This window comes from Schistocerca piceifrons, chromosome 7 (assembly GCF_021461385.2).
Source record: "Schistocerca piceifrons isolate TAMUIC-IGC-003096 chromosome 7, iqSchPice1.1, whole genome shotgun sequence".
In the NCBI taxonomy this organism is placed as follows: Eukaryota; Metazoa; Arthropoda; class Insecta; order Orthoptera; family Acrididae; genus Schistocerca; species Schistocerca piceifrons.
Window position 1 is genome coordinate 290,266,543 of NC_060144.1, and position 17,831 is coordinate 290,284,373.

Sequence of the window (17,831 nt, forward strand, 5' to 3'; positions counted from 1 at the left end):
AGGATAGATGCATACTAGTGTTAATCCATTGCGCCATTCTGAAAGACCAGATCATGCAGGGAATACCACGAATTGTTTCGCCAGACCAAAATTCTTCCTCCTCCTGCCTGGACTCTTCCGACGATTGTTGCAGCATATTTGGTTCCATCTGCTTCACGCCGTACACGCCAATCATCTGGAAAGGTCACCTGTCGCCACACACTGGAAATCAAGTTACAATACTGGCATGCAAATTTCAGCCCTTGTTTGCGATGAACTGTGGTCTCCGTATAAACGCATCCAGCACATAGCAGCGTCACTTGGCGAGGAATGACTGCTAGTTGGACACATGGACGGTGCATATAGTATCAGTGGGCGTGCTGTCCGTGTGTAGAATGGGGAAGATGTGTAATCTATCTGAGTTTGACCGAGGGCAGACTGAGATGGCACGACCATTTCGGCCACTGCCCGACTCGTCGGGGCCGGCCGCTGTGGCCGAGCGGTTCTAGGCCCTTCAGTCTGGAACCGCGCGATCGCTACGGTCGCAGGTTCGAATCCTGCCTCGGCGTAAAAGTGTGTGGATGTGTGTGATGTCCTTAGGTTAGTTAGGTTTAAGTAGTTCTAAGTTCTAGGGGACTGATGACCTCACATGATAAGTCCCATAGTGCTCAGAGCCATTTGAACCATTTTTGAACCAAAGGTCGCGAGTTTTGTTTGTTTGTTTGAGTTGTCGGGTGTTCGAGGGGTGCTGTTGTGAGTTTCTTCACACAAGGGAAAACCAAGGTGAAACCAGGAGCAAATGTTCTGTGGTTGGATGGTCACCACTGATTATAGATGTCGAACGTTGTAGGCTGTTTCAAAATGGTTCAAATGTCTCTAAGCACTATGGGACTTAACATCTGAGTTCATCTGTCCCCAAGACATAGAATTACTTAAACCTAACTAAACTAAGGACATCACACACAATCATGCTCGAGGCAGGATGCGAGCCTGCGACCGTAGCAGCAGCGCGGTTTCGGACTGAAGCACCTAGAACCGCTCGGCCACAGCGGCTACATTACTGTGACTTGGCTGTGTATTAGCAGTTCAGGCAAGATGAGTAGATAAGAGTTAGAAATGTGGTACTATACAGGTACGCCGAAGATAATATGCGTAGATTGAATAAGTAATGAGGTGGATCTGAATCGAGTTGGGGAAGAAAGAAAACAGTAAACCTTGACTGTAAGAAGGAATTCGATGATAGGATGGATCCTGAGGCATGAAGAAACTTCAATTTGGCAATGGATTGAAGTATGGGCAGTGGTGGCTGCTGTGTGAGAGCACAAGAGCACGTGAACATACTAACTTTTGACACATTGTGGATTTGCTGGTTATTTTCCTTTGACCGCTGTTTAAACGTAATGTAGATGCGGTAATTGGAAATACACAGCACTAAACTTACTGCGCTAGCCATATATTCCTCCACTAGATTCGGCGAAATTTGGCATCAGGGACGTGAGCACACCTTCAGTTGTGCACTCTTTAACAAGCTTCTGCACATGTGCAACTGGCATGACGTAATTGCCTTATGGGTGAAGTACATACGGATATCCTTATGGGTGAAGTGCATACGGATTTGTTAAACAATGTGCACGGTTCATAGCGTGCACTTCTAGCTTACCACTCAACCACTACTTTACGTCAATGACACCGTGTGGTAGCACACTGCAACAGACTTCTATATCTACGTTCGCCGTAAATCCACTCTAGGTGGTAGCACTCTCTACAGATATGCCAAAGTACACACTATATACTAAAATTAGATGGAACATCAGTATATGTTATTCGGGGTGCACTCGGCCTCGTGATGCCAACTGAGGATCTACTCGACCGAACAGTAGCGCCTCCGGTCAAACAAACCATCGTAACGACCAGGAGAGTGGTGTGCTGACCACGCGCCCCTCCTATCCGCATCCTATCCTGAGGATGACACGGCGGTCGGATGATTCCGATGGGCCACTTGCGGCCTGAAGACGGAGTGCTTTGATTTTTTCAGTATATGTTATAATTACAGTGAGAGAAAAACCTATTTTGTGGGATTGTCAATGAGATATGGTACACAAAGTTTTGGATTTTATTGTAGTGTAATCCATTTGAAGCGCTGAGAACCATAAAGCACAACATGTCGATTGTGAAACTGGAGCTTTTATTCGTGCTTTTGGTATCTGTTGATCTTGTGGTTTATCTGTACTGTAGGCCCACATTGTAATATATTTGAATACTCACGGAGAACTGTATCACTGGTCTCTCTGATGTTCACTTAACTAGAATGAGAGAAGGGGGGGGGAGGTGGGATCGCTGGGTAGCTGCACGGTCTCAGACGTCTTGTCACGGTTGGCGAGGATACTCCCGTCGGAGTTTCGGGACCTCCCCCGGGCATGGATGTGTGTGTTGTTCTTAGCGTGGGTTCGTTTCAGTTAGATTAAGCAGTGTGTAAGATTAGGGACCGATGACATCAGCAGCTTGGTCCCATCAGACCTCACCACAAATTTGCAGATTTTTTCCAAGTAAGAGGCTCCGGTCAAAGAAAACCATTGTAACGACCGGGAGAGTGGTCTGCTGACCACGCGCCCGTCCTATCCGCATCCTAACCTGAGGATGACAAGGCGGTGGGATGGTTCCGATGAGCTCTTATCTCTCTCAGCGCCTCATTTGTGTTCTAGTCAAGTGACCGTATTAATAGATACTACTTGAATTTAATCATTTCCGCAAGCGGCAGTTGGAGTTGGTTGTCTGCTGTGCAGGGACCAACTTCCCTGTTGAGTGTCAACATGATGTCTGTTGAGCCTGTATCAAGCGCTAACAGAAAATAAAACTACCAGGAAAAGTTAGCCGCAAAGACCGCAGACCAAATTCTTTGTTTGAGAAAGTGACGAAATCAAATAATCGTGACTACAAGCGAACATTTAACAAATAGGTGTATAATAAGCGTGAGTCGTTATGTGGGTACTACGTAAGAATGTCTGATTTTCAGCCCAGAAGTTAATTCGTTAACTAATACATGAATTAGGGATTTTGGAAATTTCTCCGAAAAACTTAGAAAGCACGAGAACTCTCAGTTGCATAAAAATGCGAAACGGAGAGCAGCGAAAGCTTAAACATTATTTCGTTAATTACGCACAAAACAACAAAATTCTGGCCGAGCGGTTCTAGGCGCTACAATCTCGTAAAGCGCGACTGCTACGGTCGCAGATTCGAATCCTGCCTAGGGAATGGATGTGTGTGATGTCCTTAGGTTATTTAGATTTAAGTAGTTCTAAGTTTTAGGGTACTGATGACCTCAGAAATTAAGTCCCATAGTGGTCAGAGACATTTGAAGCCTAAAAAATTCCACAAAAACAATTCTTCCTTTTTTTCAGACAAGTTATGCATATTATTATTATTATTAGTAGTAGTAGTAGTAGTAGTAGTATTAGTATTACTACTGACACAAGTTCACGTTCTATAAATATGTTGATGAGGATAGCTGTTATACAGCCGATGCTATTAATTTCGCACTCTCATATTTATTTGCATTCCAAAATTTTGTGAACACCCAGAAAATACATACGAGCCGCCACTGAGTACGGGGACAAAAATTTTAGACCGTGACAAGAGCATGGAATACTGTAAGCAGGTTCAGCTGGTTGTAGGTTGCAAAAATTATTCAGAGAGGAGAAGCAATCATAAGAGAATTTCCTCGAGCTGACGATCACAAACAATAACAGCACCAGTATATACCTTACAACGCACAACCGAGCGAGGTGGAACAGTGGTTAGCACACTGGACTCGCATTCGGGAGGACGACGGTTCAATCCCGTGTCCGGCCATCCTGATTTAGGTTTTCCGTGATTTCCCTAGATCACTCCAGGCACATGCCGGGATGGTTCCTTTGAAGGGCACGGCCGACTTCCTTCCCCATCCTTCCCTAATCCCAGCTTGTGCTCCATCTCTAACGACCTCGTTGTCGACGGGGCGTTAAACACTAATGTCCTCCTCCTCTCTGTCCTTTAAAACGCACAGTAGTGTGGCTAACGGAGTTGATATGCGAATGTCATGTTAGACGCGGATTGTCATGTACGTTCATTGTCATCCATCCAGTCTCCAAATGTCGAACCCTTACTCGAGCGAAACGATCCGAGAGGTCAGCGTTTTGGAGAAACGGAGTCCACGCAGGTGGTGCGTGCGAGGCGCGTCCGCGGCGTGGCCTGGTGGCGCTGGGGGCCCCGGAAGCGGCGCATTAGCCGGCGCCCCGCTAACTGGCAGGAAGTGAGCCGGCGCGCCGCGCCGCGCCGCGCCGCACTGTGCACCGTGCGTGTCCGGCCGGCGCCCGCGGACCCGCCGCTGCCGCGCGCCCTGCACGGCCAGCCGTTCCCGTTCCGCTATCGATTAGCATCCGCAACATACCGCAGCCACGTCCGCGGCAGCGCCGCGTGCGACCTGTTAATGCCACCCAAACCGCGCGTCCCCTCCACACCGCGGCCGGCGCTACTTCGAGGTGTCTTCACCGTCCCTCGGACGCTCAGGTAGCGTTTGGTAAAGTTCGATTCGCACTGGTCGATACGGAACGGAAAGTTTAGGCGTTCCACTACGAAATCGATTCCTATTCTGCAACTGTGTTTTAGCGTTAGCTATTTGCGACCGAGGCCCACGAGGAAGACAGGCCGCGGTTCGTACGTCACGGAGGTAGTCCTGAACTCGCTCGCTCGCTCAGCTAAGCAGACAAAATGCGTTTCTAAACCTGTTAACTGGCAGCTGGGCGTCGTAATGGTACATGAATTACGTAACCATTACGGCACCTCACCTCAGCCTCTCGATACCAGCAATATTCTACTGTGTTTCTGTAAAATAGTTAACATATTTCTATGACAACATTCAGATTTGATTTCGTTAATATAGAGGTACTTTGATACATCGATATGTATATTCAGGGTGTTACAAAAAGGTACAGCCAAACTTTCAGGAAACATTCCTCACACACAAATAAAGATAAGATGTTACGTGGACATGTGTCCGCAAACGCTTAATTTCCATGTTAGAGCTCATTTTAGTTTCGTCAGTATGTACTGTACTTCTTCGATTCACCGCCAGTTGGCCCAATTGAAGAAAGGTAATGTTGACTTCGGTGCTTGTGTTGACATGAGACTAATTGCTCTACAGTACTAGCATCAAGCACAACAGTACGTAGCATCAACAGGTTAGTGTTCATCATGAACGTGGTTTTGCAGTCAGTGCAATGTTTACAAATGCGAAGTTGGCAGATGCCCATTTGATGTATGGATTAGCACGGGGCAATAGCCGTGGCGCGGTACGTTTGTATCGAGACAGATTTCCAGAACGAAGGTGTCCCGACAGGAAGACGTTCGAAGCAATTGATCGGCGTCTTAGGGAGCACGGAACATTCCACCCTATGACTCACGACTGGGGAAGACCTAGAACGACAAGGACACCTGCAATGGACGAGGCAATTCTTCGTGCAGTTGACGATAACCCTAATGTCAGCGTCAGAGAAGTTGCTGCTGTACAAGGTAACGTATGGAGAGTGCTACGGGAGAACCAGTTGTTTCCGTACCATGTATAGCGTGTGCAGGCACTATCAGCAGCTGATTGGCCTCCACGGGTACACTTCTGCGAATGGTTCATCCACCAATGTGTCAATCCTCATTTCAGTGCAAATGTTCTCTTTACGGATGAGGCTTCATTCCAACGTGATCAAATTGTAAATTTTCACAATCAACATGTGTGGGCTGACGAGAATCCGCACGCAATTGTGCAATCATGTCATCAACACAGATTTTCTGTGAACGTTTAGGCAGGCATTGTTGGTGATGTCTTGATGGGCCCCATGTACTTGCACCTGCGCTCAATGGAGCACGTTATCACGATTTCATACGAGATACTCTACCTGTGCTGCTAGAACATGTGCCTTTACAAGTACGACACAACATGTGGTTCATGCTCGATGGAGCTCCTGCACATTCCAGTAGAAGTGTTCGTACGCTTCCCAACAACAGATTCCTTGACCGATGGATTGGTAGAGGCGGACCAATTCCATGGCCTCCACGCTCTTCTGACCTCAACTCTCTTGACTTTCATTTATGGGGGCATTTGAAAGCTCTTGTCTACGCAACCCCGGTACCAAATGTAGAGACTCTTCGTGCTCCTATTGTGGACGGCTGTGATACAATACTCCATTCTCCAGGGCTGCATCAGCGCATCAGGGATTCCATGCGACGGAGGGTGGATGCATGTATCCTCGCTAACGGAGGACATTTGGAACATTTCCTGTAACAAAATGTTTGAAGTCACGCTGGTACGTTCTGTTGCTGTGTGATTCCATTCCATGATTAATGTGATTTGAAGAGAAGTAGTAAAATGAGCTCTAACATGGAAAGTAAGCGTTTCCGGACACATGTCCACATAACATATTTTCTTTCTTTGTGTGTGAGGAATGTTTCCTGAAAGTTTGGCTGTACCTTTTTGTAACACCCTGTATTGCAATGATATTATTCTTATGTGTATTCTTTCTTTTGTCACTATGATCATTGATGTACTTGTAACTCTGATTTTGGGGCTATTAGAGAGTCAAGCTTTGGTCGTCATGTTAAAAAGACTCAAATTGTAGTCAGTTTAGGAAATGTGAACTTTAAAAGTGAGGAAGATATTTTCAAGTATGTTTGATATTGTGAAGTGATGTTTTGGAACGAGTTATGTGATATTGCAACAAAAGTAACAAAAAAGAAGTGTAACTTAAATTCGGAGTGCTGATTACTTTTTTACATCACCATTGTCCTAACTTGCAAAAGTTTAATCTCAAGAATGGTTTATGAAACACATCTATAAAAGTTTTGAATATCGCAGGATAAGACCTAGGCCTCTTTGCATCTGAGCTTGGAATCATCACTACCTAGATTTTCGACGAATGAGCCATGAGTTCACAACGAGACTAACGTGGTAAACACGAAAAGATGAGTGCCTAGTTTATCCATTATTTGAAGAAATGACTTTATTAATTGTGCGCTAATGACACCTGCCACATAATATAATTGTGTTGTTGCCCGAAAATGCAATATTTAGCAGCGTGAGCAACACAACAATCATAAATAATGTTTGACCTTTGTTGTGGTAGGGTTGTTAGAACGTGTAAGTACTAACAAGAACTGAATCTTCCACGGTAATCTGCTATTATGAAGTCTTACTGATTAACAGTATTACAGTAAAATTTAATTGAAAATCAATACTCGATATAAATGGTATAACGCCTTGTTTATAGCATTTAGTCTCTTCTGCATAACAGTACTCATTACATGCAGGAAGTGGTGCCTTATGCAACTGATAATCATTTTAGCATGATTTTATTTTATTGTACGCCAGTACAGCCGTAACAAATTATAAGTAGGCCCATGGGCTTCCCATCATTATAAGACTAATAACAGTAAGATTCCATAATGGCGGATTCCAGTAGATGATTCAGTTTTCGTTTGTACAGACACGCCTAGTACGAGTTAACAGGTGTAGAAACGTATTTTGTCTGCTGATTTGAGCGTGCGAGAGGGCGCAGGACTACTTTCGTGACGTACGCGCCGCAGCCTGTCTTTCTTGTAGGCCTCGTTTGCGACACAAGAAAATTTGTGCTAGGCCGGGAATCTGATTCACCGCCTGTCGCGGGGGATCGCCTTTACCACTTAGACTATTCAAACAGCCCTGCAGGACAAATACAACTTTTATATGTCGCGTTGTCACAAAGCTTCTTCCCTCTCAGTTCGTGATTCCCACACAGGAAGACAAATATTGTATCGTCAATGTAGCCCCTCGAGACATGTGTACATCATTAATGGTTGTAATGTCTATGTTTGTATTTTCACAATACAAAGTCCTTCAGAGCTGCATTATGTCTGAAGGATATTTTATAGTGAAGATACACTGTGTAAACAGAAACATTGTAAACATCAATGATGTAAACACTCCACAGTGTACTTCTAAAGGCGTTATTCTCACAAACCATCAGAGAAACGGAATCACGATTAAGTATACTCGCCAGGACTGTTTTAATGTCAAGTTGAATGCTGAAGGCGACTTTATGTGCTAACATCGGAACGTGATACAATCTTCGGCGACTTCGCTGATATTATAATTATAGGATTCTCTACTTTTGTCATTCTGGGTCAAATATCCTCCGTAAATCTTCGTATAGCTTACACAATAGTTTTTTGCCTGCATTTTCGTAAACAAACCAAGAGTGGGAAATGGACGAATGGAATATCAAATTGTAGGTCTAGTTTTGCAGAGAACGGGTAATTTCACTGACAGTAATCAGGATGATTAAGAATACATTAATCACAGAACTGAGCGAAAATAGGACAATGAATTTTTTTCCGAATTTTCGTAGCCAAACTAGCAGTGGGTGGTGGACAAATGGGATACATAACTGACCAGCGTGAGGTCTAGGTTTTCAAAAAAAGTATGTCATTGCTTTAAAGTAATCAGGGTATCGAGAAAAACTTAATATTTGAGGGAAAATGTAAATATTTGAGGAAGAGCTGCTGCTAGGTATGCAAATTGTCAAAACGTTTGTGTGTTCGAGATCTAATTATTTTACGATTAAAATTCACATCCATGTGATATTTACCTATTAAAAAAACTTCATTGGAATCAACTCCTAAATTTTGGAAATTTCAAGGACAATGAGTTGTCAAAAAGTTTATCTGTTCAAGGTGTAGCTATTTTGCGTAAGAAAAAGCGATGCATTTGTGTGATATCTCGTTTTGAAAATGGGCTCCTTCCGATTAAATACCAAATTTACGACATTAAGAGAACAGCAGACACGAGGGAGATAAATTAGGTGCCCAAAAATTTGTCTTCCTAATACCCAGCTGATTTGGGCATGTAGGGTTATATTCATCTTATGGCTGAAGCTCTCTTCTTGTCCACGTTTGCTTCCTAATTGGCAACAAGGAAAAGTGGTTCCGCCTTGAGCAAACACAATGTTTCTTGTTTTAATATCCAAATACGTTTCGGAGAAGTTTCTCCGCATTTAAAAAGAATGAGAGGCATCTTTTCCTCAATAATGTGTTTTATCGCTCCCGGGCGCGTTTCGCATTTTACTTTAAGGCATCTTCAGTGGGATAGTTATTCGCGTTTTTTGAGCATCTGCATTTCCTCTCATCTGGTCACATGCTGGAGGTCGCACTACTTCCTCACTTACGAAATATAAGCATGTTTTCATGTTTCGAAATTTTTTATTACAGTTCTCATATTGTTAGCTCTTACTGCTGTGGAGCCCTGTTAGTCTTCTGCACTAGCTGCAGATATTTGATAGAAAACTATGATATACAGTCTCAACTACTGTAAGTTCACTTTATGTCTTATCCTGTTTGGTTTCTGTACTTTCAGTGTGTTTTTTTAATTCTCTGTTAATTGATATATGAAGAAGGTACGCATTATAACATAGAACAGTTTTTGAGGCTAAATTATTTACATTAATAAAAGTACTGACAGAAATATTAACAGGAAATATAAATTTACCTTGGTGTTCACGTGGCTCTGATACTTACAGCAGTGCTATAATTATTGCTTTCCAGTCATCTGCAAGTAAAAGCTTTTGTCAAAGTTTTGTTGCCTAATTTGCCAAATTTTTGGGCTAGTATGAAATTGCCGAACTTTTTTTTTTAGATTCCCTAATACATCGACAATTTCATATCGTTCTAAAATTTGACGTATTACGCAACAGGACGTAGAAAACCACTTAATAATAGCAGATGACATAATGGAAGACAACAATTACAGCTGTGCTGCAAATATCAGACAGCCATGTGTCCATCAACATATAATACTAAGTTACATAATTAGTTTTTTCTTTTAATATTTCTGTCTGTACTTTTATTAACGTAAATTCAAGAGCATCAAAAACTGTTACGTATTATGATGTATAAATTCTTGATATGTTGTTTCAAAGGGAATAAATGGACCCACAGAAGACAGAAGAGCTTCTATGAAACGTGTTTGGATGCTAAAACAAGAAAAATTGTGTTGTCTCAAGGCAGATCGACACATTCATACTACATTAAGTTATATTAGTGTCATGTTCGACTATAAAAACTGTTTTCTTCGAGTCAAGTTCTAATTTCAGGGCCTAGGCAGACGCTAGGAAAACAAATGGTTTGGCAATAAGATCATTCTTTCTGAACAAAACTATAAAATAAAAGGAAAGAAATGTAAAATCATTCAAGAGTTTTGCGAAACGATTTGTCTAAAAATAAGGAATAAAACAGATTAGAGAAATATTTGACGTGCCTTTCAATTCAGACTGAAATCATGAGACCGGCCGATGTGTCCGGCGGTTCTAGGTGTTACAGTCTGGAACCGTGCGACAGCTACGGTCGCAGGTTCGAATCCTACCTCGGATATGGAATAATGTGATGTTCTTAGGCTAGTTAGGTTTTCTAAGTTGTAGGGGACTGATGACCTCAGATGTTAAGTTCCATAGTGCTCAGAGCCATCTGAACCTTTTTTTGAAATCATGTACAGCAAATGAGGAGCGCAAAGTTTTTTCTGATTTGTTTTTTACCACTTTTAGAACGTAATTTCACGAAACGTTTAACTGACCGTGCTTTCCCAATTTTTATTAAGCTTATTTTCTTGATTTTTGCAGAAGGCAAAATTTACTCTTTGTCTATCGCGAAACGTGTGTTTGGTGGTCTAGGAAGCGGAGTTGCAGACCCTGCAAGTGAAGGTTCTGGGCTCGGTCCCAGGAAATGGCAGAAATTTTTCGTCGTTCGTGTCCTTTGAGGATGGCGGCACGGTAGCTCAGCGGGTTCGGTGAGAGAGCTGGCTGGCCTCTCTAATAAAAGAGAAAAAACCAGGACGGTCTCAGGCCCACACAGCCTGCTGTCGAGATGAGTACTGGGGATTTTTCCCGTGGATAAGGCACGGCCAAAGAGAAGGACCCCGCCACCCACCTGTCTCCAAGATCCGCAATAGAACGAAAGGATGTACTTTATCCGCAGTACGGTCTGCAGTCCACTCATGTGCTTGCGCCACTGACATAAACTTACAAGTTGTTAAATGTATTTATACAACATGATGTTGTTAAATGTATTTATACACCATGATCTCGGTTGACAGCTTATTATGCTGTTATCAAGTAATAGCTAACCATCAAATGCGTGATGATTAATCTAACTTTAGGGAGGTCACTGTACCCTTGCAGACCGTGTTTACATGTACTGCGTGCATAATAAGAAGATGCCATTAGTAAAAGAACATAGCAATTCATTAAACAAATACTACCGAATCGATGTCATCTACGAACACAATATCGGCTGTCAGTCCACCAGGTGTATCTGAGAACTACAAAAATAGGAGCGTAATTGCTGTCTTATTATATGCATGGAATATGTAAACGTGGTTCACAACAAAATAGTCTGCTGTTAAAACGAACAATATCCATTGTCATCCTTCGTAGGGAGCTGTCGCATAAGGACAGTAGGTCAAAACTGAGAACGAAGTGAAGAAATACGTTTAATAACATCGCAGGTGGAACATATTGCTCTTTCGAAAATATTTCACGTAAACAAAGAAAAATCTTGTTTTCTTTTTTTTTTTTTTGTTTTTTTTTTTTTTTGCTTGCCATGTTCTCGTGACACAAGCGATGCTGCCTCGGGCATAGATGTGCGTGATATTATGTTAGTTAGGTTTGAGTAGTTCTACGTTCTAGGAGACTGATGACCTTAGAAGTTAAGTCCCATAGTGCTCAGAGCCATTCGAACCATTTTTTTTGCAACCGAAAAATTATACGGGGATATCTGTATGCAGAGGAAATGGTTTTTAATAACAATTGTGTCAGCGGCGGACAATTTTTCTCTTCCGGGGAATATAGTTTCTTCGATAGAATTTGAAATTTAGAAAGAAACAGAGACGCAAATGATGAAGTAAAAAGACGCTACTTACTCTCTTCTAACTATTCGTTTATGTTTTAGTACGTATATATTTCCTTGAGATTATAAACTGTGATGACCGCCTCCGTTGCTAATGTTTCAGGACGTTTGACTACCATACGGAAGACCCACTTTCAGCTCCCGGCACTGCCAGGGACTATTCCTTTCTGTAATGGCTGGACAGGAGGTTCGAGTCCGCCCTCGGCTTGGTTGTGTGTATTTGTCCTTAGGATAATTTGGGTTAAGTAGTGTGTAAGCTTCGGGACTGATGATCTTAGCAGTTAAGTCCCACAAGATTGCACACACATTTGAACATGGCTGGAACGGAGTTCATTCAGCCTTGAATGGGAAGTATTGGCTCCAAGGTCTGGAAAACCGAGAATTGCTGAAGAGCGGTATGTAGATTTTGTTCCCCTCCATACCGTCTCCGATGACGCGACCAGATGGGGACGACGCAGCGGCCGGTCGGCAACGTGTTGTCCTATTTTCCTGATTGAAATTATTTTCGTATGGTGGATACAAATGTTCGTTAACTTCACACAACTTGACTGAGAGGACATCATGGTCGTCATTGCTTGTAAACACATTCTGTTTTAAAAAATCCTCTATTGTAATTTCAGCCGCGTGTCCATTATAAACTGAAATAGTGTGAAATCGTGCATCAGCACTTGTTAGACCTTAAAAATATGTGGCGTACATAAATATCATCGTTACGTTTTGACATGTTGGGTATTTAATGTTGGTACTGTTTATGTAAAATAGTATAACAACGTTACGTAAGCAACGTAAGGAAACGAACTGTCTCTGATATCTTTTAAGGATTGCCTTTTGATGATGTACTATTTCCAAGAATTCCACTTGCTAATGACCACACAGCCGAAATCGAAACGATAGTTTTTTTTAAGTAAATAATTTTATAACCAAGTGTGACCATGATGTACTTTAATAAATGCTAATCGTTTTACATGACTGGGCGGTACTATTCCTATTCTTGCAGCACCTACCAGTTCTAAACTGCACAAATTATTAATTTTGCGTCGACCATCAATAAACTTTGATACAATTTGTAGTTCCGTAAAGGTGAAACTACCTTCCGTAATTTGGACGGGAGGTCCACGGTAACTTCGCTCCCATCGTTCAGTATCCTTAAGCTGACGTCTCTTCCGTCGAGAACAGAGCGCCATTGCGATACGTGACGGTCCATTGACATCTGATATGAATACTTCTTAAGTCTTTCTGTATAGTCTAAATGCACATAATACATCGCAAATATTATCTTTAAGCACTTCTCGCTGAATACTGAATCGGCAGCTTCCGAATGTGTTCCGATTTGTGGCATGGCGTGTGCTCGTTTCGCATACTCTGACCGAACACATGATAGTGAGATGCTCAGAGTAATATTGTCTTCCTCTATGGTGACCTGTTTGAACAACTGGTCTCAATCAGCCTACCACCTTTAATATTCTCGTAAAATACAATTTCCAGACAGTGCTGGTGTGCTCTTACTATGTCTGCACGATAGTCAGTATCATGGTGTTGGAAGTTTCTCTAGTCTTGACATGATGGGCATGTCCGTCTCTCATCCTCTTAGGGGGTCTGTAGGACGAATAACTTTCCTGGCATGGTTGGGGTTTCCAAGCACTAGCAACGCTTGTAGAGCCACAACAGGACGCCGTATTTTACGGTGGGAAAATTAGCTCGAGCCGGACACGGCTAATGAAACTGCATGCATACGACAACTTAGTCAGGGCTGCGCGAAAATTCTGTGTTGAATATTTTCGTGAAGACATCTGGAGTGGCGGCCATCTGGGGCAGATGTTGTGTTTTCGTAGTGTGAAGTCGAGAGAAGGAGATCCCTTCCGGGTTGAGTTACTTCAGTTTTAGAGACGTCTGTTGACATTTAGTAGGTGAGCACAAGGTCAATAGGGAGACACTTCGTATTGGTTCAAATAGCTGGCTGGACATTGGTGTTTAGTGAACGAGACGGAATTGATTTTCACTAACGAAAATAAATTATGTTCTCGTGGAAATTTCAGAGCGGTGTTGCAGTGCGGCATGAACTGTTGACTGTGGGGTGGAGGGAAGCCTAACACTGTTTTGTGGACCCAACTGAGTTTGGCGACCCTTATTTAGAATGATTTTACACACGTTACAGCCGGGCGCACACATATACCTTCCTGATTAAATCTGTGGAACAGGACGTCGTGTAATTAATTTCGTTCGTTGCACATCGCCAAGAATGCGTCGATCCTACCCACGGCCACGACTGTTATTTAATGCGAAGCCTTGTAAGTTAGAAGACACGAATGAAAGGAACGTTTCATCCTTTGACACATTCGCCATTTCGGAGTACGATTTACTTTCATCGACCTCCATTATATAGTGTGTACTGGATGACTGTCCTGAAACACCATCGATACTTCTAATTTCGCTTTAACGTTGTGCAGGCACAGTCAGCTCAGACAAATACTGTTCATCGTGAGTTTCATGTGGCAACATCGGAAAGGGTTTTCGTTTTTCTCTTTACAAAGTATTGAATGGATTTTACTGTGAAGACATTGCTTCATGTATGTTTTCAAAGTATTGTATGGATTATTATGTGAAATTTGATGTACTGTGGTGCAATCAACCCTGAAACTATTCAGAAACCTTCAATACCATCGGGTATCGATTTTATTACAAGTTTGTGTAAAACTATACTTACTAAAATTTATTATTTCTGGCTTAATCATAAACACCTAATGTGTACAGAATGAATTTTTGAAATTTTAACGCAAAAACATATAAATTTAAATCAAACACGTTTTGAAAAACGTTTATCAACTAATGTCTTTGACAGCGAAGTAAATCTCTCTGCTTCAAATGCTATATTTGTAATATGTGTTTATACACATAACGAGAAGGTGTGTTTTGTGATGCTGTAGAAAGTATTGTAATTGAAATTGACATTTTATGGAAGTGAATGCATGTTCGGATATTTTTCATTTCGTGGACAGTGATTCACCAGACTTTCCGCACCCCAGCATCGGTGAGTGTTTCTTGTACAAAGCGGACCTGTGGCATAAGATGAGAACGCAGCCAACTTCGAGAGTATCAGCTAAGCATCAACTGTAGTATAGTGAAGTGAATATACCCTTCAGCGCAACTCCATTCAGAATAATAGCAAACGTGCGTTCCATGGACAGTCATTGTGTAATCTGTGTTACAAGGGTATATTGCGTTACCTATTTCACATAACGGATCCGGAGTTTCCTACTCATGTCACCAGCAAGGCGAATCTTCGATAATGCCGGCCACTCGCACACGCAAAACGCCAGAGAAATCATCAAAGTGACACCCACAGAAGATTTAGAGTCGAAATACAACATGAAATACGACAGCGAACGCCAAGTTCCTATTTTTAGTGATGATGATGATTATGACGAAGATAATAATGTGGACTGTGCGGCTGGTCCCGGCGGAGGTTCCAGTCCTCCCTCGGGCATGGGTGTGTGTGTCTGTCCTTAGGATAATTTAGGTTAAGCAGTGTGTAAGATTAGGGACTGATGACCTTAGCAGTTAAGTCCCATAAGAGTTCACACACACATGATAGTAATGGAACAGGGTGTAACGGTTTCGCCGCTAAATTCCTCAAGTTTATTGTTAGATATAGAAGCAAAACTTATATGAATATTTATGTAGAACTTTTTTGTACGTTATAATTACGGATATACTTTGTGGGAGCATAAGAGATGTGTGTACCAACCGTTGCAGAAGGAATGTCGCAGTTGGATGTACAGTAGTAAACAGGGATGGAAACCAAGTTGTTCCTGCTGTCACCTATAAGGCGGACACATTTTCTGACATTATGCATAACACGTAAACGTCGTAGATGTATGCGGAACGTGTGTCAAAGTGTTTGCGACGAACATCTGTGTGTGATACATCATGTCATGAGAACAACTTTTGTTAGGGACGATATGTTCACTGATTCTTTGTATTTGCCGGCGCTGAATCGACGAGGTTACACTGAATTAGCTGGGCCGACTAACCAGTTGTTCAGCACGCTACCCACGTCAGTAAATTGACGGAGTGATTTTCAGCAAGAAAACCATAAGGAAGAATGTGTCCAAGCGGATAAAGATACACTGCATTTGAAGGCAGAAGAGCACCTAAATATTGCAGCCTCCGAGGAGCATAACCACTCTTTAGCAGCACCAATTCTCACCTGGAAGCATCAGAAAATATTTTGTTCAAAAATGGTTGAAATGGCTCTGAGCACTATGGGACTTTGAGGTCATCAGTCCCCTAGAACTTAGAACTACTTAAACCTAACTAATCTAAGGACATCACATACATTCATGCCAGAGGCAGGATTCGAACCTACCACCTAGCGGTTGCGTGGTTCCAGAGTGAAGAGCCTAGGACCGCTCGGCCACAGCGGCCGGCAAATATTTTGTCTCAAACAATAATTTTTCCCCATGAAGTGATCTATCACCTCCAGACGTTTATCGAAAATACTTTTGAAATATTTCGTATATTGAGAGAGAGAGAGAGAGAGAGAGATTTATATATATACAGTGACACAGACATACACACAGACACACACATTAACGTAAGAGGAAGTTCAGTTCAAACGTCACAGAGGGTTACCTTGCATTGTAATCGTTAGCCGTACCCAATCAGTGATTAAAATCATGGTAAAACAAAATATTAAATTCAAAAGACGGTTAACATAACGTCTGACGGAACAGAAGAGAACGAATGGAGGACAACGAATCTTGTCAGATATAACTGGACTGTATTCGCATGCACTCATCTGAGTGGAGGGAGTCGGATTAGCAATACTCCAGCGACCACAGCGGCAGGACGCTGTACTCACCGCCGAATCGGATTACGGCAATTAATAGCTGCTTTATTTCTTTCACAAATTCAGTTTCAAATAACCGGAAAAAAGCCAGAGCATTTACTCTGTTAACATTCTATTTCGTTTCTTTTAAAGAGGATACTGACCGCCTGTCAGTATAGCTGCAAAAGCCACCACAGTTAAAGGTAAATACCTGATTTTAATGATCTCTCTTTTTATGCACATAAAATAGAGAAATCAGACGTAATTCATGCAAAAATATGAAATCTAATAGAGTTCGTCATTTTTTTTTCTGTGGAGTTATGATTAAACGATATGCCTGCCACGAAATAAATATCTTTACTGTGGCTCTACAGCATTTACCACACAAGGCATTCTCTAGGCTATACAAACAAAGGTGGGCAGCATTTACGAAATTTGCATTTCATACTTAAATATCTTTTGCGATTTCTGTGACAAATTGACACTACCGTTCCCTAACGTTCACTACCATAAGAAGTTTAAAGAACGATTCATTTCATTAGATGTTGGTCGCAGTGGGTCTGCTCCTGAAAACTGAAGGGTAGGTCGAATGTAGGAAGCCAGGAGGAGCAGGTGAGGTAGAACACTTTGTACTGCAATTAGGTTATAACTCTTTTACTTAACTTTGCGTGCAGATGAGCACGTAGGTGCAAAGCCGTTCATCCATCAAATCTAACAGCGGCTAGAAGTTACAAAGGCAAAATCTGTACTGGCTTGCCCACTATGAAATAGAAACCACGTTGCTTGGTCGTCTCGTCGGAATCAAATGGGCTTAATCTGTACCTCCGGCTAGAGGGCGCTGTCGTCGGCGTCTGTCGTAGTGCCAACCTAAGAACTTGCACCTACGCCGTGGCATCGTACCTATCGATTCTACACTCAGTTATTCCGAAGTGAATATTTTTGAACAGTTCGTTCACTTACGTTTTCCAGACATACAGATTTCCTTCAGCGACGCATCTGAAAAAAGACCTGTAAAAGTGCGTGTTCATGATAGCCTTAATTAGTAGTCTCTCATCGATTCAATTAAATG

General features: G+C 42.3%; 1 protein-coding gene across 1 annotated transcript in view; it reads right to left on the reverse strand.

The window, feature by feature from the left end:
• LOC124805635 (protein O-mannosyl-transferase TMTC1-like) overlaps window positions 1-17,831 on the reverse strand; it is a 654,220-nt gene that overhangs the window by 551,370 nt on the left and 85,019 nt on the right. The gene's annotated exons all lie outside the window — the stretch shown is intronic.